This window comes from Zootoca vivipara, chromosome 2 (assembly GCF_963506605.1).
Source record: "Zootoca vivipara chromosome 2, rZooViv1.1, whole genome shotgun sequence".
NCBI lineage: Eukaryota > Metazoa > Chordata > Lepidosauria > Squamata > Lacertidae > Zootoca > Zootoca vivipara.
In genome coordinates this window covers 66501644-66525044 of record NC_083277.1, presented here as the reverse complement: position 1 = coordinate 66525044, position 23401 = coordinate 66501644, and the positions used below count along the sequence as shown (strand labels likewise).

Below are 23401 nucleotides of genomic sequence, written 5' to 3'. Positions count from 1 at the left end.
GCCAGATGGGCGGGGTACAATAATTATTATTATTATTATTATTATTATTATTATTATTATTATTCGAAGGTTGTCAGGGGCCTAGTTGCTGTTGATTTTACTTGTAATTGTAAGAGGGCATGTAAGAGGGTGGTATGTTGGCCAGGGCATTTGGGTGTCTCCTACTTTGTCTTTTATTTCTTGTGTTGATAAGGATTATTTTTGTAGAAGTCTATGAAGAGGTATAAGCCTTTGGTTTGCCAGGTGTTTATCGGGAGGTTTTGCACTGCGTGATGGAATAATGGGTGATGTCCCAGCGGAATTAGTGGGGATGGGGTTGGGGACAGTTTACCAACTTCTGCTTTCCATCCTTTAAGCTTGATCTGTGTGAACCTGTTTAGTGTTGTGGGAATTTTCCTTAGTTTGTTTGGGAGGAATGGGTATGCTGTGGTGCAGGTATTTTCAGTTGTGTGCCTCTCCAGGTGTACCCATTGTTTTGTCTCATCTTCTAGTATATACGGGATTATGTGGCATACAGTACTTGATTGAAGACTGATTCAGTTGTGCATCAATCTCATTGCTATGCCTTATTAACTAGGCTAATACAAAAATAGATGAAATTAAGGAAGCTTTTTCTTTTTTAAGGAGCAGGAATTTATTATAAAGTTAAGTTAAATATATATATATAATTTGTCCATAGACTCTTTATTGGATGAGATAATTTTTGTTGACTTCTCTTCATACCCTTGCACAGTCTCTAATGCTGATTAGGAGGGTTCATTGTTCATCTGGAACTGTTTGGGGCCACTGGGGAAAGAGGAATTGGTGAAAATTGATCTTCCTCCATTGTTGGTGCAAGTCTGCTAAGTGCAACTCTTGCTCCAACTTGATAAGACCCTCTTATGACTTGTTTTTTACCTGGTTAGATAATCTAACTGTATTCAGTAAAAATAATAATAGATAACAATACATACGGCATATTGGGCTATACTTCCTGTACAATGATGTGAAATCACAGATATTTTTAAGTGGTTGATTTATTCTAGCCAACATGGTTCTGGACATTTTTGTCTTTACCCCATTACCCTGCACATATATTAACTGCATTCTGTTAATAGAATATCTGGGATGCTATTGTATTATTAATGGACATATATGTGGGCACCCCCATTTCCAGTCTTGAATGAAGAAATGGGGTGTCCTTTTGACTCTGCTAACAATAGTCTGAGCATTCTTTCAGTTTTGTCCTAATTGCTAACATGCAAAAGTGAAACTCCCTCCTTTATCTTCTTTCAGGAAGATAACAGGGAGCAAAAAACCATGTTATGTCTACCACCCAAATGCAATGTTTGTTCATATTCAGAGGCCTAGCTAATCTCCTATCAAAACTATGGTCTTGAGCATGAACCACTTAGCCAGTCTTTTCCACACTGAATCCAAATTGAATTGTCATTCAATAGCTGCAGCTCAAAGGATTGGGAATTACCTTTATACTCTGCAGCGTAGAGCACTCATGAGGAACAGACTATGATAAAAGTAGGTAGTCATATTCTACTCCCTTCTCCCCGCCCCAATAAAATTGAATCTGTCTCCACGGTAATTCTGGTCTGTGGATACTAACAACCTTTGCATTTGAGTCTCACTACAATCGTTATTGTAGTTTAGTGGTACATCCACTGAACCAGTATATTATGCTTTTTGTCTATTTATCTTATTTTTATTTCCTCTTTATTGACTATTCTAGCAAGCTCTTTCAAATTCAAACACTGTTCAAGCTTACAAAAAGTTTATCTTGGGAATATTATCGCCTCAAGCAGATGACACCATGCAATTTTATGGCTTATAACTTTTTGTCATTCATTATTAGTCCTCCCACACAGGTGCTACAACAGACACTGCTAATATATTTCAGTTATTTTCTGCCTTGCAATTTGAAAGTCTCGATACGTATCAGCAAGTGCATATAAATATACTGTCAAACGTTTGGAGGCAAGTTCACCTAATTCACCTATCTGGAATTACATGTGATAGATATTCGGATCAACTTCACACAGTTGGAACAATCAATTTCTACAAAGAATGATAATTTTTGATAGAGCACAGCCTAAAAATAATAAAAAGTAATAGTGACATAGGTGAAGTCAACAAGCCAGCAGTACAGCATTACAATGGCTGCAGTAGGCCAGTACAGTTCCAGGTGATCTAGAGCCAATGGTGATCACCTCTAGCCATTCTTGTTTCTCTTTAGACCTTGAAATATTGACATGGCCCTTATTTGTTTGACACAACCACAAGGTTTTGTGTTACCCCAAGCTTATCTATCTGGGTTCATCAATCAAGAGACAGATTCCTAAGGAGCATGGCTGGCGACTTCCTCAAAGGCCAGGGGTGATGGTAGTGCATGAAAAACAAATTTAGCAGTTTAAAAGAGCTAGCATATTGATATATACTTCCTTTCCTGAATGTGATTGAGAAGCTACCGTACTACCAAAAAAGATGGGAAAGTGCTTCTCCTGCCCATAATCACACATATTTATGTGAAGAGAGGCCTCCATCTATTGTATGACAACTCATTGGGTGTGGGAGAAGAGGAGGAGTAGGGAATTGTGTACATGTGTTCACATGTTAGCTCTGGGGTCAGCGCTAGATGAATGGACAACAATATGTCAAGCACAACAAAGCATGAACTGTGAAGTACTTCATGGAATGAAACAAAAATAGTGGTTTCACACAATGATTCAAGATATAAGCTTTGTCCTCACACTCTAGGATAAAGAGGTGTTCTTCCCTGTATGAGTTAAATTGCCTTTTGCCACAAAAGTAAGTGTTAAGGAGTGAGGCACAACTAACACCCTTAAATAGACCAGCAGGCCACCTTATGATTGGTTCTTCCACAAGATCCTGGTCTCCCATTGCCACATTCTTTGAGGCTGCTACTTAACTCTTTTGAGGGCATGGAGACAGAACATCCTCTCATGCAGCATATGAAAGTCTGTGCGGCTGTTAGTGTAAGAACACAAAGACTGAGGGTATGCATAAAAAGGAGGCATAAAGGGAACACATATAGTAGCAGGAGAATCAGGATATTGAATTGGGAAAATAGAAAAAGCTAATGAGAGAGAGAGAGAGAGAGAGAGAGAGAGAAGTTAAGGCCAAAATTAGAGATGTGGCAGAGTTTAGAAGCAGCAAAGTTTGGGAAAGAATCTGAGCAAAGAAACCAGTCAATATATAACTTCAATAGTCTAAATAAGAATATGGTTTTAATTTACTCTTACAAGGCAAGATAATAAAAACACTTGCCTGATCTAAAGGTGCCAGTTCACTGATTCCCCCCTTTCCTATCTCTGATAGCTTCCGTTTATTTCTCCAGCAGGTATCAAACCCAACAGAAAGCAGTGGTCATGGGCTACAAAGTGACTATGGTTCAATCTCTTATCCAGTTAGTATGCTAGTCTGATTTCTAATCAGCAGCAGGAAGAAGTTTATTAACTGATTAATTTCCTGACACAAAGCAACCTAAGTATTCAAGTACCTTCATCAGATTTCTAATATCAGTGTTTCCTACTATCAGTGAAACTGTGTATAATTACAAAATGTGGGGAATAGTACTGAGTGACCATAGCTAAAGATCCTTGAATCAAATTTGCTTTGTGTACTATTCTACATGCAAAGTTAACATGTGAACCTGATACTTCTTGACTGTCATCTAGGATTCATAATGATCCAGCTATTGTTGGAAGTTTAAGGTTGTAATTTCCTGCTGGATAATTTGTTGCTATTTATTGATGGAAGAGTTGGGTGAGCTATCTCTGTGCAAATTCCCATACCTTTTTGTTTAAATTATTGGCTTGGTGTGCATGGTGTGCTCTTGTCTCTGACACAGCTATCAAAAAATAAAATGGATTCTGCTTGTGCTACTTGTATTAATACAGTAACATGGATTCATCTTTTACTGCTAGCCTTTTTGCTGGGAGGTTTTCAGGACATACAGTACAAGGAATCTAGGCATCTCACCTGCCAGAAGCAATAATTTCTGTGCAGATTTGTGTTAGGGGTGGCACTTTTCTACCTATGAATTTTGAGATGATGATGATAATGTGATAATGACAGAACTTAGCATGGTATTAAATTTGTAAATGGATGTAGAGAGGCATTGAAAGTTACTCTGCAAAGTCATCTAGACAGAGCAGTAATAATATTATCAAACTTTAGAGGAAAATAAGAGGAGAAAAGTTATTTATTAAATATATTTTCAGCCTTTATGATGTGTTCCACTGGTTGGTTACAATATAATTGCACAAGAACCATTCCAGACACTTAAAGATACAGTCATACCTCGGTTTAAGTACGCTTCAGTTTGAGTACTTTCAGTTTAAGTACTCCGTGGACCCGTCTGGAACGGATTAATCCACTTTCCATTACTTTCAGTGGGAAATTTCACTTTAGGTTAAGTACGTTTCAGGTTAAGTACGGACTTTCAGAACCAATTACACTCATACTTCGGGTTAAGTACACTTCAGGTTGAGCTCCACGGACCCGTCTGGAACGGATTAATCCACTTTCCATTACTTTCAGTGGGAAAGTTCGCTTCAGGTTAAGTACGCTTCAGGTTAAGTACAGACTTCCAGAACCAATTGTGTACTTAAACCGAGGCACCACTGTACAGCACTGAAAGTTCAGTAACTACCAGAAATGCAGTGATGCATAAGTGCACAGACAAATGAATAGGTCTTTGCCTGGTGCCAAAATGCCTAAAGCATACATGATTCTAGGAGAGGTTATTCCAGAGTCAAAGTGTTACCACAGAGAAGTCCCATGTGACGAACTGATGCATTTCCCCTCAGTGGTAGGACCCAGGCATGTTGATACAAGGAGAGGCATTCCTTCAGATATCTGGTTCCCAAACTGGGGACTTTATAGGTCATCCTGGAAGCAAACAGGCAGCCAATGTAGATCTGTCAGGATTGGTGTTATATGATCCCAGTTCTGAAAGAACTCAGGGGAGAAACAATAGGAATTAAGAGTTGGTAGGGACACGGACAGTAGTGATCATCAGATAGCATCACATGCTGGAAAGGTGCTGGTGAGTAGAATAGCAAGCAGTAATTTGGGAAGCTATTCATCTTGGAATAGATGGTTACCAGGCTATTGCATTCAAACCCTTGAAGCATTTTCACACACACCCTCCTTTCAGAGTACTGCCTTCAACTCTTTCTCCTTCCAGGGCTGACATTTTTTCAGGCTCTTCATCTTTCTTACAGTGTGTTCAGCACTGGCCAAGCTGAAAGCATAATTCATCACTGCCATTACAGAAGACATTGAGCCTTGGTATTGTGAGAAAACATGAGTTCACACCTAATACTGGGCTAAAAAAGATTAAATGAGATTTCCATTCCTGGAGATGGAAAGATATAAATTTAATATTAAAAGCAATAAGTTAAGTTGGGAAATAAGATTCAGGAATAATTCAGCAGCTGCAAAAGTATTGCCTGATTATGTAGTTTTTATGAGCTATCTAAGTTAAGTATTCAAGCGACAGTAGCTATGGTGGCAGGGTTGCTGTTTTTCAAAGGAAAGTATTTCTAATTAAACATACTTGATAATAAGACTAATTCAGTAAGCATGATGAACTAAGCAGGGGAATTGATCATGTATCTATGATAGCCATGGCTGGCAGAATCAAAGTGGATTTGGCAAGCTTATGCAATGAACTCACTTCCAAAAATAAAAAATAAATATGGATTTTTTGCTGTTAGATCCTGTAAGCTCCCCATAATCAAATTTCAATGAATATTCTATAAACAGTAGCCAGTTTATCACCTCCGCATAAGCTTTGTGGAAACAAATCAGAAGGAATGCTGAAAGTGATCTAATTTGCAAAAGTGACAAATTATAGAAGGAAAGCATTGGTAAACTGTTACAGGAAAAACAACAAATAATCCTGTGATACTTTAAAAACTAACAAACACACCATAGCAGTAGCATTAATGGGCCAGAGACAAGGGTGGGGGAGAAATTAGATTCAGTTTGCATTTAAAGGCGAACATACCTAATTCACACTTATGTGAACTGAAACATAGCCATCCTTTGAAATTCACACTCCAAATTTTGTAGTGCAGTTGTCCAACCCAAGTAACATGTACAACAATGCAGGGGCTTCCGGTTGACCGCGCCATCTTGATCAGACGGGGGTCCGTTCAGCGGAGCGGACCTCGGCGCTTCAGAGGTGGAGGGAATCGCTCCAGCGAAGCGAAACCTCCTTAAAAGCCCCAAATCGAGCTTTTTGGGGACGGATTTTGCCTGGCGGCGCCAAAAGCAGGCTCTCTCCTCCCCGGATCGGCTTTGTTTAAGCCCCCGAGAGCGAGGAGGTGAACCGCGGCGGACAGGCTGACATTGCTGCTCTGAGAGCGCGAAGCTGCGTGTCTGGGAAGTGGAGGCGGTCAATTCTTCCAAGAATATTCAGCAAAAGAATAGACTGTGAGTAATTTGGATTGTTTGGAATTTAAATTAAGGCAATAATTTGGACCTGGGAGAGAGGGGAAAAAGAGGAAGCCACCCCCCCCCCACGGTAACATAAGAGACAGTAAACAGAAACCCGAAGCCGTAAACAGAAGATCTTAACTTATAAGGATCCCTCAAAGGCATCAAAGAGAATCTCCCCTAAATGCAGGGTAAAAGGGGAGAGAGACTGTGGTTGTGAGTGCCCTGCAGAAAGAGGTTAAGACCAAGAAAGACCTTTCTTTTCCTCGGGAGCCGGCAGCCCAGACAACCCAGTGAGCTGATCAGGATTTATAAGTCAAATTTTATTTCTATCTTTATTTCTGGACTTTTTGGGAATTCCTTTTTGGTTTATATGCTTTTGAAATGTGAGTTCGAACTTTATTTTTAAAAAGACTTGAAGAATGCAGCCAGCTTGTTAAAATGGAGTTGTGAAAATAAACTGAGATCATATTCCACCCCATGTGACAAGTTTTGACCTTGACAGGATTGAACTATGTCAACAAAAAGGTACTCGCCTGAGTTCCAGCGGACTGTTTTGACCTTAATGTGGGAAGTAAGAATAGAACTATGTCAAGAGGAGACACAACAGCGAGAGTTACAGCAACAATTCCGGATGGTGATGGCAGAATATGACTTCATAGAGGATGAAGCTATTGAAACTGAAGAAGACGAGAGAGAGAATGACAATGATGGGGACGGTGATTTGGAAGGAAAAGAGGAAGATGAGGACTGTGATAATATAACACAAAATGAAGCCCACCAGGAAAAAAATGATGATTTTATTCTACAAAAAGTCGGATGGAGTGTCTCCCCTTCGAGGGGGGCACGATTGGATTTACTGGAACTCCAGAATGCCCACAGGGAAGAAGGAAAAATTAAGCAGAGAAGAGAAGAAGCTCAGGGGTCTGGTATGGAGGCCTGGATGGCAAAAGACTGTAAACAGGGGGTGGGGTGAAGGGAAAGTGAAGTGGTGATTATAAGGATGGATTAATAGGATTATAACTGGACTGCTGACTACGGAACTTACTGGATTGGTGGGGTGGAGCCGGTACTCGGGGGTGTAAGGTTAGATTGGGAATAGTTATAGTTTTAAAAGTGAATTGATTTTGGAAAAAGGTGAAAATATGGAGGCCTATAGAGGGGGTAAAAACCAGGCACGGGAAGAAAAAATGGGAGTTTGATTTTTCAGTGATTGGATATTAGGTGAGAATGATAATAGTTAGTTTAAAAGTGGTATAAGGTATAAAGGTATATTTTATAAAATATGAAACTGTTGAAGATGATAAATAAGGGAGGAAAACCGGGGAAGGGGGGAGGGTGGGGAAGCCCACAAAATATGGTTTAACAATTATGAATGGAAGAAAGATTTTTTTGTTGTCTTTTTTTCTCTTTTGCCATTTTTTTCTTTTCTTTTTTCTCTTTTTCTCTTTTTTTATTCTTTTTTCGGTATGACAATAGATGGTTGGATGGATGACCTCCTGCGTACTGCCCTGGTTTACTGGAGCTTCCTGGTGGCAGGGGGGGGGCTTCGGGGGCAGGGGAGGGGGAGGAGGACAGAAATCCAATCATAAAATGGACCACTTCTGACTGTTCACCTGCGTGGGATACTTCTGTGGCAGGGGAGGACCCATGGAGGGGGGTGGGAAGAAGGTGGAAAAGGTGTTCATGTATGTACCATCGTATATAATTTGTAAAATCAATAAAAATTATGTTCAAAAAAAAACATGTACAACAATGCATATACAGGGGTAAAGAGTGCATAAAAATGCATATATTAGTGAAAGGGGTGTGAAAAAATGTGTATAGTAGAGAAATTTGCAATAAAATGATGATTTTCACAAGGACTTTCCAGAAAGAAAGAAAGAAAGAAAGAAAGAAAGAAAGAAAGAAAGAAAACACAAACCAATGTGAAAATATGGAGAGGTGAACCCAAGACTGGTAAAATGAAAAAATAGAAAGACTGAAATTGATAGATTCATCCATCCCTAGCTGGATCTTACAATTTAATATGTCATAAGACTGTTGGCTGGTTAAGGAACTATATTCTAGATCAGAAAAGGTTGCCTGTCTTAGTTAAAGTTTTATATTTTTATTCAATGGCAGAAAACACCCTACTAGTTTAATATGAAAGTTAAGTTATGTTGGCTCAAGCTCTACAAGGCCAGGAAAGTGGAAGCTAAGGCTGATGTCTTAACAAACATGGCCTTTTTTGTTGCAGAGTGTCATAAAATATTCTTACCTTCTGTGCATCCATACTTCTTGCTATTTCAGGCCCAAATGACTCTCCTGACTTTCAGTCCTACTATAGTGCCACACAAAGCAGCTTTTGTTGTGAGCCAGCATGAAAGTGATGAAGAGTACTAGAAGAAGTTTAGCTTCCACTCTGTAACCCATCCTGTCAGCTACAAAATAATAAACAGGCGTGGGCCAACTAACAGAATTCCCCTAGCAATCCAGTATAGCTCAGAGTCTTCATAAGGCAATATTAGTCTCTGTTAAACGTGAAAGAGTTGCTTTGTAACTATTGTTGTTGTTTGTTGTTTAGTCGTTTAGTCGTGTCCGACTCTTCGTGACCCCATGGACCATAGCACGCCAGGCACTCCTGTCTTGCACTTCCTCCCACAGCTTGGTCAAGCTCATGTTCGTAGCTTCGAGAACACTGTCCAACCATCTTGTCCTCTGTCGTCCCCTTCTCCTAGTGCCCTCAATCTTTCCCAACATCAGGGTCTTTTCCAAGGATTCTTCTCTTCTCATGAGGTGGCCAAAGTATTGGAGCCTCAGCTTCACGATCTGTCCTTCCAGGGAGCACTCAGGGCTGATTTAATTTGTAACTATTAAATGGTAGAATATAATCGGTAGTTTTCAGTTATATTTTCATTCACAACCTAAAGGGTACATATAGCTGAATGCAATTCTGTGTTGCAGCATCAAGTTCAACAACAACAACAACAACATTTAACTGCTAACCACATGGCATCTCATTTTCAGGCTGGGAGGAAGCCTTTATATTCCATTATGTTCAGTAGACTAGCACAGACAAATCTGGTCCAGATCTGGAAGCCACCTTTGCAATCTAAAAGCTCAGGCTCATAACTTATAGAGGTATACTGGCCTCAGGAACACTTAGTCTCTCTTTCTTTCTCACTGTTTCAGGATCAGTTAAAAATAAAGATTACACTTTAACAAACATGCCATGGCATATTTACACCGTCTCCCATGCAGCTAGTTAGTACTTAGGATCCTTTCAAGTACAGATACAGTAGCCCAGAAGTTTTTTCCAGTTTATTGAATGAAGCTGGAGGTAGGAGAGGAAAGAGGCACCAGGAAGTCGGTGTGCAAGTGAATAGAAATGACCATCTGCATTCAGAAAGATTTCATTCTGGATAAGTCTGCTTAGGATTGCACTTTATTCTTCTTATGTGAGATCTTATAGTTCAATTGCACAGTGAGAGCAGTAGCTTGTATATCCTTGTGCCTGTAAGAAGAAAGTATTGTGTGATCTAGCAATGCTTATGCTCATTCTGCCGCTGCTGCAGATCATATGTGAACACATCTTTCTTGCAAAGAGAACAAAAAGTAGCTTTGCAAAATAATAGTGTGCTTTGTGCTAGGGGAAAATGTCAAAAATCAGACAGAATGCTTGTCATCCTTATTTTGCACCAAAAATGAAATTTCCCATTGTGAAGCATCTTCACCTTTTCTGTCCATCCTGGAGAAATATGCTCATTACTGTGTTGTTCCCTGTTTAGGGAAGTTTTTAATGTTTAATGCTGTATTGTGTTTTTAATATTTGATTGGGAGCTGCCCAGAGTGGCTGGGGAAACCCAGCCAGATGGGCGGGGCATAAATAAAAAATTATTATTATTATTATTATTATTATTCCTTTTAATACATGCTCCGTATGCCAAGTTCAAAAGCCAACATCTTCAGTTACAGCAAGCAGAGTTGGGAAAGATCCCTGTCCTGGGACCCTGGAGATTGGACAGAATTCAACAATATGGACTTTAAGCCTGACTCTGCATGTGGCAGCTTCATCTGAGTCAAATTCCTAAAAATCCCTGCATCAAATAACCATTCATTCCATGGTCTAAGGGCATTACCATTTTAAAGTCTGTTTCATATCATAAAACTGCTCTGATAGAACATAGATAGTGCTATATGTTTAGGTAAAGTGCATGACAATGGTACTGTATTGTTCAGAGAGTTGTATGATCTTTGATGAAGGAAAAATTAGGGCCAGATTCAACTAACACGTACTAACAGAAGTTAATGCAATAGACCTTCCCCCCCTCCTCCCTTGCGCCCCCACAGCTCCCCCACATCTGCTCCAAAGGGTCAGAAGAATCCCAGAACATGCAGGAGAAGGAGAGAGGAGATTGGCTCATTGGGCAAACATAAATGTTTGCACTGATGAGACAATCTCCTTTGCATTAGTCAGCTCCCCCTTTTAGGAGGGACTGCTTTGCGGGTGGGAATCCAGGTCCTTGCAGCGACCCTGGAGTCTTATGTCGGTCGCCTAGTTGTCGGGGCCGGGTATGAATTTTTCCACTTGGCAAAATTGGCTCTAGCCATTTGGTTTTCACCTACCTATTAGCAATCGTCACAACTTCATAAGGCATTGGGTAAACCTTATTATGGGAGGGGAGGTTGTTCCTCCACCTGCCCCTCCACGTTAAGGTATCCCGTTAAAGAGATCTGAGGGTGTGGTTCCTGTCCAAAGCCTGGGCGTGGGCTATGGCCATGCCACGACCCCAACGGTGACCCTGGGGGTGCTCAATTGATGTACATCATTTTTTTTATAATCTATTTTTATTAATTTTCCAATTATATACAATTATATCTCATTCAATATTTCAAATTATACAAATACATATCAATCAAACCGAATGTTATGCCAAATCATCTAAAAATTTTCGGAGTTCCCATGCTTCAAGAAATTGGGGATTCCTCGCAGCTGCTCACTGTCGTCTTTTTCTAAAGTCCAAATCATCACTCAAAGTCTATTATAGTCCCGATCTTTCCCTTACAGTCACAAAGATGTTTTCCTCTCATCCGATTTTTCCCCAGCTGCTGAGATAAGTAACAAACGAGATTTCACATATGTTCTTTCTCCTGTGTGAGTTAATCAGTCCGGCCTCCCCATAAATCTTCTTGGTCTGGAGCGTCCCTGTTGCGTCGTTCTTTCAACACGAAACAGCGCCATCTTGAAAAAACTCAGATCGCTTTCGTTTTCTTCCCATAACTATGTAAATTAACGATCTTTATAAAATTTACAGCTTTTCCAGGCAGGAGATCCAGCTGTCACATTATGCATAGACTCTTGATAAATTAGTGGCTCTCCTTGCCCTATAGCTGAACTTAGCTTCAGGTCGCTGTTCAAATTCAAAGTGCGTCACACCCCATAAATCCTCCGAACGCTTTCCAGGCACTCCTTATCCAGTTAAAGGGGGGCTTCTCTCATCAGCAATTTTACATCTTCAAAAAATATACTCAGTATCAACAATTTATAAAGTTTATAAAGTTCAACTCACACAGATGTCTTTTATTTCTCGTTCGTTCCAAACAAGCCAGAACATCACGTCCGGGAAGGTATGAAGGTAACTCATAGAGTATATGCAAAAAATAAAAAAAGTCTCGCTTCCCTTATCGTTCCGTCCCCATCAATCCTTCTTCAAGATAAAATACAGCCTTTGACTCCTCACCCTCAGCAGCGCAAATTCCTCGGCAGTAAACAGAGCTTCTGCCCCTCCTTCTGAAGCATGTCCATGAATTTAAAACCTAATTATCTTCTTTAATCATGGAGATCCCCGCTGTGCAGTTTGGCGTCCGGGAGTTCCGACATTCCTCATGAGTGCTTTCAGCCCAAGCCTCCCCCCACTCCAATCAGAGTGGTTTTGGTGGCATCGCGGGCCAGCGGCCCCTCTCCGTAACCCCCGGAGAGGTAGGGGGGTTGCCATTTACTCCCCTAGCAACCGCCAAATTCCTCATGAAGGTCGGAGGGATGGAAAACAGGTCAGCCATTCCTGCAGGCGGAAACCGGAACCCAATTGATGTACATCATAGGGCTCCCCCTTCCGGTGGTTGACCCTTAAGAGACTTCCTGCAGTTGGGCAGGAGTCAGGATATAGTCTTCCTTCACCCAACTGCGTAAGCCAAACCGCTCACTTTTGTAACCAATAAAGTCGTGGCCTTATTTATCCCATTAACCCATATAGTTGTGTTGGTGTATTTATTTCGGGGGAAGCTAGGGGATCTGGGGCCTCGCCACGCAATATTGTAGTCCATCCTTAAAGCTGAAATTTGTGTGCATTTTTAAATATTTGTCTTGGACAAACAGCAGAAATTAGTTGGTCATTTATACAACTCTTTGAAAAACTTTCCACATAGTGTTTTCAGTTATCTCCATTGAGGTAGAACACTTGTAACACTAAATGTCAAAATGAGATAAACTGGTTGTACTTGACTGGTATTTGTTTCCCTATAGATTTTAACCAGTGGGGCTTGTAGTTCTTTGTGGAACATAATTACAATTTGATTTATAATTTAACTTGCAGGGAACTATGACTTCTGGAGAGCACTCATTTATCTGATATTAATTATTCTCAAAACGATTAAGAGTTAAGCCAATAAAAACAAAAGTTTGAGTTGCTTCCATAATACAAAGCAAAAACTATGGACACATATTTCATTACTAGCCATTGTTACCCTTGTTACTTGCTCTAGATAGCTCAATAGTGAATGAGGTTTTAATTTTATGTTCTTCTTTGACCTCATATATTTAGATATCATCCATGGGAAAACCAAGAAATTACAGGCCTGTTAAAGTCTGTCATTACGTTAGTGAAAGGCATTATTAAATCTCAAATTCTAAGTATATAGGCCTTGCTGAGGACAAATCAACATGGTTTCTGTAAAGCGCAGTTCTGCTTCATAAACATCTTTGGGGTTTTCTTAGAGAAGAAAAGGCAGCCAGCAGCCACCAAAAGACCTAGGAGTGCCATGAACAGGTACTCCAAACAAACAATGAGCCAATGGTGGCAGTGGCGAATGGGGACGCATGGCTGCCCTGGGCGGCACCCCCTGGTGCAGTCCATCCGGGTTGGCGCTGCTGCTCTGCTCGGCCGGCGTGCTCTGAAGCAGAGCGCACTATGGAGTGGGTTGCCAGGTGGCGGGTTGCCGCCCGGCAACCCGCTCCATAGCGTGCTCTGCTTCTTCCTGCTCGGGTGGAGGAGGCGCGAGTGGAGGAGGAGAGAGGCAGGTAAGGGGCTGGAGGCGCTGTCCCCATGTGCTGCCCCCGTGCTGCCCCCACCAGAGTGGAGCTAGGGGCGGCCCGCCCCCTTCGCCCCTCCCTTGCTATGTGCCTGAATGGTGGTTCCAGGGAAGTACTCATCCAACTAATCCCCCAGTTTTAAGCTCCTCTAGAAAGTGGCTTTGGAAAGACATAATTTAGGAAAGACACAAAGATAGTATAGGTGAGAGGAGAGATACTTGACTCTTGCCCCATACATCACTTCTTCACCACAGCTGCTGTCTACCTAACTAGGGTTCTCAAGCCATGTCTTTGTTAGGGATATGTGAACGCAGTCTTGCTCACCCCCCAAAATCGATGAGAATTTTTAGAGTGTTACTATTGGATGTTAAAAGAAAAAAACCAATGCAAGAATGCTCAAAAGCATCAAATCTCATAAACCTTTAAAATCACCTTGACATCATAGCCTTAGGTTGTTATGCAACTTGACTGGGCCTGAGAGAGTTTGCATATTGGACTGCAGCAGCTGGAATCCCATGCTATCCATAGTTTCTGCTTTACAGTAGAGAAGTAACCAGGGTTTGGACTGTCAGTTTCTCCTGGTTAGTGAAGAGACAAACATTTTATCTGCGGAAAGAGTCTATAATTTTAAAAGGCCTCGGAAATGAAGTATGTTAAAAAGGAAGAGGCTTAGTGGAATCGTCTGGTTAATTATAAGATTCCAAATAAGAGAGACTGTGCAGAAGTGTATGATTTTATCTTCATTGTTTAATAAAGTAAACAAAACTTATATATTTATAAACTTATGAAAAACAAACATTTATACATATAGACACATTCAAATGCATACCCAAAGCATCTTCAAACTGGTGACTCTACTAAAATTTCATAAGCAACTGAGGTGCAGCAACCTCAGAGAGCTTGATTCCCCCAGATCTGTACTGCTATCCAAAATCGTCCCTCCCATGTATATTTTGCATTATCTTCTCATGTGCACAAGTAGTATCACCTGACTTCCAGCTGCCTTGGCAAATGTATCAGCATGTCTTTAATTATTCCTTCTGCCAAAGGGTGGATGGAGGGATTACAAGAAATATCCCAATAGTATATGCAATCCATTCACTGTGGAAACCAACCTAATTGAATGAATATTCTCCACCTCCCAAGAGACAGGGCAGAAAATGATAGCTAGGAAAATTACAGTGCGCTTGGAAGGTTGAGAGACTAACCTCTCTTACTAGAGCAGGCTGTCATCTGTAGTTACAACTGGGAAATCTCCATTTGAATTAACAGGGAAAAATGTGTAATTTGCTGCTACTAGAGTTTGCTTTAAATGGGCATTAGACCTTGGGGAGATGTTTATGGTATAGGCTAGGTTGGTTTCAACAAGCTGCTGCTCCAACCTTTCTTTGATGTTGAGATTATTTTCAATATTACAAAGCAAGGACATCAAAAAGCACAGGTGTAACAAACAACCTCAACGAAGATGGATGCTGGGTATTGTGACTGATATTATGTGTATTCTACTAGATAAAAAATAAAAAAATTCCTTCAGTAGCACCTTAAAGACCAACTGAGTTTTTATTTTGGTATGAGCTTTCGTGTGCATGCACACTTCGTCAGATACACAGTGTATCTGACGAAGTGTGCATGCACACGAAAGCTCATACAGTACCAAAATAAAAACTCAGTTGGTCTTTAAGGTGCTAATGAAGGAATTTTTTAATTTTGTTTCGACTCAGACCAACACGGCTACCTACCTGTAACTACTAGATAAAGTTTTCACTGTATCCACACAGCAGAGGTACAGTTAACTGTTTGAGATAGCACTCATGTTTTAACAACAGCAAGGTGTTGTATTTCTGTGAAGGCTACCCAGTAACAACTCACTCTCAACTCGGAGGTTCAAAGCATGAGGAGGCATTTATGGAACAAAACTATTTGTTTATTTAATTACAATCAATGAATGTTTAACATTTTCTGATTTCAAAGGTGTGGCACAAAACTTAGTTTAAAATACAAACTCTTTACATAGGAACTTTCAAACAGCAGTCTTTTACAAACCAAGTCACAGGTAGGCAACCCCCCCCCCTCAAAAAAAAGTCTATCAGTGTTCAAACTAGCAACACCCACTCATTCTTTTCTTGGATTTAACTTGCCCTCAGGGAATCAAAACTGGGTTGCCTTGCATAGCTAACTGCACTCAGTTCAGATCCCCAACTGTCCACACTGTTAGTCCCTCTCCCACGAGAGTCAAATCCCTATCTTTGAGAGCCGATTCACTATCTATCCCTACTGACAGATACCCGCTAAGAAGACTGCTCAGACAGAAAGTCCCTATCTACCTGTTAAACAGTCATCAGCTCATTTAAATTCCACACTCACTCTCCTGATTGGCTGATTGCCTCAGCAGTTATCACTGCTTCAGCTCCTATGCAGTTATTGATCTAGCTGAAAAGTAATGGTCAGCTGGCCTTGGTCTGCCATTCCAGGACACTGATGCACAAAAGGCCATTTCTTGCCATGTACTTAAGGCAAAATTAAGATTAGTGTTTCAGTCCCCAAATATGTGAATGCATTGAGAGTAGTACACTCGCTCTGGAGCCCTTTTATTCATCTCATTCCTGCTAGATTTGTGTACAATGGAGAACTGCAATTTATCTGACATTTATAGTCCTATTTAGCTAATGTTTTTGTATTCATAAGCATTTTATGTAAGCTTCCTTTTTTGACAAGTTTGCAAAACATCTGTGAAATGTGTTCCTATGTAATAAAGAATTTACTTGCTTCAAGGAGTTTAATTATCAGGTTTATAAAGCAGAAGTTAAAAAAAAACCCAAGAATGAGATTCTGGGTGGAGTTACATAGATTTGGAACTCATCAAAGTTAATCTGAGCAAGTAATTTTTTGTGATTTGATTTGATTTTACTTCTGTTGTGATCTCTGTGTCTAGGATAGTTGTAGGAGAAGTTAAAGCTAATTTCATCCAAGATGGTGGGGGGCAAAATATAGGCTGAAATCTTTTAAAGCAATCTATAAGCTGTTCCAGGGGCCTTTTTTTAGATGAAGAGTGGAACAAACATTATTTTAATAAATGCTGATGGTTCTATGCCACTTGGTATGTGTACATTGAACACTATTAATGTTGCTACCCGCGCCCCCCTTCAAAGCTATCACTCTTACATTAGCAAGTATAACATTCTGATGTGTGTGAAATAAGTAATCGCATAATGCCCCAAAACTTGTGCATTGTCTGTCACAATTCCTAATCATTTATTTTAAGCAGTTGCTATTATAACCATGAACAACACCTTCTTCCCAGCACCTAAAAGCTGCTGGGGACTTTTGAAAGAAAACATCCACTAACTGATGTGCAAAAGTGGAGAACAGAACTTAAGATTCGAAAAACGAGAAAGTGAAAGAAACAAAAAATGGACAGATTCTCCTTTCCCATACTATGACTGAGCAAGAATGAGTACTGCTACCATAATACACTTGGACTCAAAAAGCCAACTGCAGCAGAAGTAAATCAAAATAGAATAAATAAGAAAAGAAGAGTTTGGGAAAGGTAGTCAACAAGAGTTTGGGTGTATTGATTTGAATGAGGAACACAAAAGAAACCTCCAGAGAATCCCACCAGAACTCTTCTTCTGTCCTGCTCCTTAGAGACAGAACTTTCAAAAGAGAAAGAAACACTGAAGAGCAAAGCTCTTTATTCCATCAGCATCTCTTCTTCTCAAAGCACTGTGATTGAAGAGCACTGATAAAATTATTCCCTCAGATTACAAAATATATCTGTAATCTGGTTTGGAACCCCCCCTTTCACATTTCCTCTGTATGGTAAGTTTAAAGACATAGTTTCACTTTTTAGCAGATGCACTGTAATTCTGTCTTTGACACCCACATCCCCAGTGCACCACAAAACGCTTCAGGGGACATTGCTTTAATTAAGGGCATGTTGGACAGATCCTGCTTCACCTTGAACAACATTATTATCCCTCCAAAGCATTCTGCTTGGGATTCATCTGGATCCCTGCACACCACCAAGATTAACATATTCTTCATATAGCTTATTTATAACTATTGATATACTTGGTAGATAGCATACAAACAGGGCCATCTTAAGCATATCTGGCACCCTGGGGCCGTGGTGCGAAGATCCCTCTGGCGCCCGCCCGCGCCCCCCCCACGCCCCGTTTCCCAGCACCTGCCACACGGCGCCCCCCTGGCAGCCCGGTGCCCTGGGTGCACCACCCAGCCTTGCCGTAGGGCTGGCCCTGCATACAAATACTAATATTGTTTAAATTAAAGCTTGTTACTTCATTGCAAATGTTTTAAAGAAAGTTATAAACATTTAAAAATTGTATGTTTCAATATATTATAATTTATTTCTTATTCCCAATGGTTTATAATCCTCTCACCTTGCTGGTTTCATTACATAAATGTTACATGTCTAAATCATATGTACTGTGATGTAAAGAATTGGGTAGATCTACTAGTCACTAGTACTAGCGAATTAAGATTCTAAATGCTCAGATGGGCAAAGACCCTACTGAGGCCACTACTGAACAATTATTTTTAGGGAGTATAGTTCTAATAGTAATTAGCATTGTTTCTGCCCCCCCCTTCTAACTTCACAAAACATAGGACTTAAAAAATTCAGGTCCAGGTTTATCCACAACTATGGCAAAATCATTCAACATAACATTAAGAGCTCATGAAAGATAAGCTCATTTCTGTTTAGTTTTCCTATACTTGTCAAGCATGACATTTTATTGCAGTTTTGTGATTTTTTTAAAGAGAATTTTTATTGTCTACAGAACTGTATGTTTATTTAGGTAATGGTAGCTTGGAAATAGCTAGATGACTTGCATTGGAATTTAGAAAGTATAATTGGGTATTCTGATGTTAAATTTTGTCTTTCATCAAATGTATCTTTGAATTGTTGGGGGGGGGGAGAGAGAGACTGTAAAAATGTTTGCATTTTTCCCCGACATTTAAATTCATTCTTTTATGTTTCCTCATTTATTATGCTTACGTCATCAGGAAGTTGAGGTATGTTTGCTTCTTCTTGTTAACAATTGAATAACTCAAAGGTACTGCATGGCATTTTATACACAGTCAACATTTTAAATAATGGTTTAGCCTCTTTGTTTCAAAACCTGTTCATTTTCTGGTCTCTGGTCTGTGAAATAGACTGGAAAGTATTGAGCAGTATTCAACTAAGCTTTCCTCAGAGTAGACCCACAGAAATGAGCAAAATGTAGCTGAATGCTGCCCGTTAAACATTACAGAAGTTTGTTGTCCCTGGTTTAACATCTGGGTACAAAATGGCTCTAGGCAAATTGATACAGTAGGGAGGGAACATCAAACTGGTACAGGCACTTAATCACACAAACTTCACTTGGACTTTTCCAGGGCTCAGTTGATAAAGCAGTAATAGCACAATAAATGCAGTTGTTAATTTTTATTTATTTATTTAAAATATGTATAAAGTGTCTCCCATTAATATAGTATCACCACGTCAGTGTACAAGAAAGCATGTAGTTTTCTACATGTTAAAAGTTTATATATCAGAGGTGGTTTCTCTAAAAAAAACAAAAAAAACAAAAACCATAGTTCCCTTATCTATGTATTCCGCTTCCCTACACAAACATGCTTTTATTCCTAAGAGACTTTGAGTTGTATTGAACATAGCATTATAACTAAGGTTCCATCAGTGCCCCTCCCCCCCTGTGTGCTCCCTAAATCTGTTGTTGGAGTCGTCCCCCCCCCCCAAGAGCAAAACTGGGGATAGAATTCTCATCAGACCAAATGGAATCATTGTGCTGCCTTCCCCTACAGTGCAGAGGGTAAAATGAATATGTTCCTCTCAATTTAGATAATGTAAGTAATGAATAGCTTAGGGAAGAAAAGACACCTAAGAAATACTAAAGCATTGTATTTTGTATAGGAATAAATTAAGAGCAATTAAGCTTAAAGCAGGGGTCACATGTAATAATACTTCTTGTGAGAGGGAAATATGCTTTCAGATTTATTCAGTTGAGCAGTAAAACTTTGTAGTAGTGAATCCAATGCATTAGAAGAAGCCCTGGGATGCAGAAGCTGCTAAAATAAAATGATGGTAGTTTAGAATATGTACATTGAAAATATCTTATTAACTAGCTGTCATTTCCTGCTTCATTTGATTAGATCTGCATTTGATCAATTTCCTACTCCAGCTCACATTTTTTATATACCACTCTGCTCTTTTGTAAACTGCTTTGAGGTTTTATTACAATCAGGAGGTATGTAGATCTTGTGGAAAGAACAAAAAAACCATTAACATCACCTTCAAAATATGCCTAATGCCATATAAATTAGCAAATTGCACACAAATTAAGCAAGCTTTGTCTGTAGGCTTACAATCTAACAAAAAGGCACGATAATATTAGGGAGGAAATGGAAGAATGGTCAAAAGGGGTTGAAGAGCAGCAGTTGGGAAAAGCAAGAATGTAAAGTAGTTTTTACTTCATTGTAAAATAGAGTCAGCTGTTAAATGGAAGAGCACTCCAGGGAATGAGAAATGGAAGTAGGTGGGGAATAGAAAAAGTACACTTAGGTTTAACTAGGAAATTGGTACCTTTAGAGTGAAGGCTTTAGGAAGAAGTGTGTGTAGAAATAAGAGATGGTAGAGAGGAAAAAAGATAATGCAAAATTATTTAAATACAAGTAGCTTAAAGCACTGATGAGAAGGAAGAGGAACCAAGTGACAGGAGCAGTATAACCAGAGTGGGGATGGGAATTGCATGAGCTGAAAGGCAAGAAGAATATATTAGGCAGGTGGCAGAGTTGAATACAGACTATAGAATTTTGAGAGCAGAAATAGCAATGCCAACAAGAAGAATGCTACAATTTATCTGTGCAGGAAATGGAGAAAATAATAATGACCATGAATAAGAGCAGTCCACTTCATTTGGTAGTGAATTGTTTACCTTAAATGTTAAGACTTTGAAAGACCATGGACATATGGAGGAAATGAGAATGCCTAGATTTTAAGCTTGAGGAGAAAAAACGATATGAACACATACAAGAGAAAGTTCTGCATAAGGAGGGAAAATCAGTAGCTCAATTTTGACCCAAACTGCATATTATTCATATGAATCGAAGGGTATCAGAAAACCTCAGGGGGTTGGCTTGGGTGTAGATTTATGTAGTTGTAACTCAATAAGCAGATGAAAGAGCCAAAAGGGAGAATGTCGGGGATAAAAAGAAAAGGGTCCAGTACTCAGTTCTTTCAGGAAGGAGGTGGTTAAGCAGAACCATTGTTAGAAACTGTGAAGTAATGACAAGAAAGTTACTGCTTAACTCCAATACTCAAGCAAGCAAGTGGGTAAGTCAGCTGGACTAGAGGCTAAAGAACCAGAAGAAGGAATACAGAGAAGAGATACTGCTGCAATAAGATTACTAGAAATAGAAGTTAGAGAGTGAAAAGAACTAAAACCAGTTTAAAAACGAAGAAGACCTATGGAAAGACTATACTTTCTGGAATTATCTCTGTACTATCAAACAAGAGATGTACTCAAAAACATTTGGTCAAGTGAACTGTGAGTAGCGAACCTTTTCTGAGCTGGAAGCGAGTGGGCAGCGTTGCATTCATGTAGCTGTTGCTTGCTATTTTTCGACCCTTATTCTTTCTTTCTCTAAGAGGGTTGGAGGAAGAGGACATAGACAGAGCGGCTTTTTTAAAAAAGTGACAACATTTGGAGGATGGAAAGTAAGACATTGGAAAACAGCAGTATCCTCAAGAAAGAGAAGAACAATGAGAGAAAGTAGGGAATGAGAATCAAACACTTTTCTTGGTGTAACAAGGGTACACTTATAGGAATGAAAGAGAGAACATATAGAGAATAATTGTAAATATGCAAAAAAAAAGGGAATGCTAGGGCAATGGATGTCAGGAAGCAAGAGAAAATTGAGTGAGGGGCATGAGTAGTAGAGTGGAAAGAGAGAATCACGAAAGACAAATATGAGTGAATAATCACAGAAAAAGAAGCAAATAATGGAACCTCAGCCAATACAGGAGAGGAGGAGGAGGAGGAATGTAGATGGGGGTAAAGGGAATGGATTTTAAAAATCTGATTTAAAATGCTTTCACCAAAAACTTCTGGCGGAAAGGATGAAAGGAGCAAGTGAAGAAGTTATACATAGTCCACAGCAGCAGGGGATTGAAATGGAGAGAGAGATGAAGAGAAGCTCTCAGAATCAATTGACTGAAGGCTGGAAAGGGGACAAGTAGTAATCATTTTGCTTCATTAAGAGATAATAATTAGTTTCTTATTTGAACAAAATGATGTCCAATATTAGTGATACTTAGAGTAGACTCACTGAAATCAATAGTTTTAATAACTTAAATCTATTGATTTCAATGGGTTTACCCAGAGTGTATTGGATATAATCCAAGATCACTAAAATTACCATGTGCAAGGTGACTAGACAATAGCAAGGCAATTTGAATTCATTTAAAAAATGTAGATAAATGTAGGGGATGGGGAATGTACTAAGGTTGACTAGTTAAACTGTTAAATTCAAGACAGCTCACTAAATCCTTTGCTTGTTAAGCAGTTGAAAATATTGGGTTTTTAAGATGTCATTTGCATGCCACCCTTCATGACTTCTTTAGCATCCCAGGGTGCTTTACAGGAGAGGAATAACTAATTTAAAAAAACCTGTCATATTTTTGATCATCTCTGGCACAGGATGGAATATGAGGCCTACACCCAGTCATTTCTCTCCCATGCAGGATATGCACACCCAGGAAGAGCCATTTGCCATGCTTACAAAATCCAGTATTGTGAATTGGAATCCTGATTGTACATCTTGAGAAGAAGACTTAGCTAATAGCAGCCAGTGTATGGCCCTGTTGAGAAAGGAAGCAACCTCTGCCTCTGCTTGTCTTGTGTTCTCTACTTGCACAATATTACAGTTCCTTATGCATAGCTCTTAAACGGATACCTTACCACAAAGGCCAGTTTCACAGACTTCATTTGTAAATTTGTTGCCAGTGCTGATTTCTACAGGTATACATGCCAGAGACAGAGGAAAGGCCACTTATCACTAACGTGTGTGCTCTTGGAGACAAACACCAAATTACCACTGTAATGGGTAAAAGAACCTTTGCTATCAAATTTAGTCACTGCAATTCATAATGCATTTGCTTTGAATAGGAATACCAGCAAATTAAAAAGCCCAGCTGCAATATGAAGCATTATTACTTCCAGAATTTTCCTCTAACTCAGATATAACCCAAGTTAACCCTCTTCCTTTCCCAATCTATTCCAGGTATAAACTTTGAAGTGGAGTAAGGGAGAGAAGTGATCTGGTTATGGGAAGGATTTCAACCATGTCACTCTCCACATTATGTCATTAGGTGTGCAATGATATCCCGAAAAAGTTTGGGATTTCACTCAAAAATAACCAACCTCTCTGCTGACTTTAAAAGAAAATTGGTTGGGCTAGATGAGCCCAATTCCAAATGAAGCCGAGGGGAGTTTTCCCTTCACTGGTTAGACTTCATTGAAATTCTCTGGATATATACACAACCCTGGAGCCACTAAGCACAGTATTTTGAGTTGTGAAATATATCTTCATTTTCTGTGTTATATTTAGTGTGTATATGTTTGAAAGCAACAT

The 23401-nt window shown here is 39.7% G+C and overlaps 1 protein-coding gene and 1 non-coding gene across 4 annotated transcripts in view; both read left to right on the top strand.

The window, feature by feature from the left end:
- Positions 1 to 23401, top strand: part of SPOCK1 (SPARC (osteonectin), cwcv and kazal like domains proteoglycan 1) — a 429282-nt gene that overhangs the window by 116805 nt on the left and 289076 nt on the right. The window lies entirely within an intron of this gene.
- On the top strand, positions 21241 to 21449 carry LOC118081620 (small nucleolar RNA U3). Its single transcript, XR_004692091.1, has one exon. It is a non-coding gene; the product is annotated as a small nucleolar RNA U3 (small nucleolar RNA).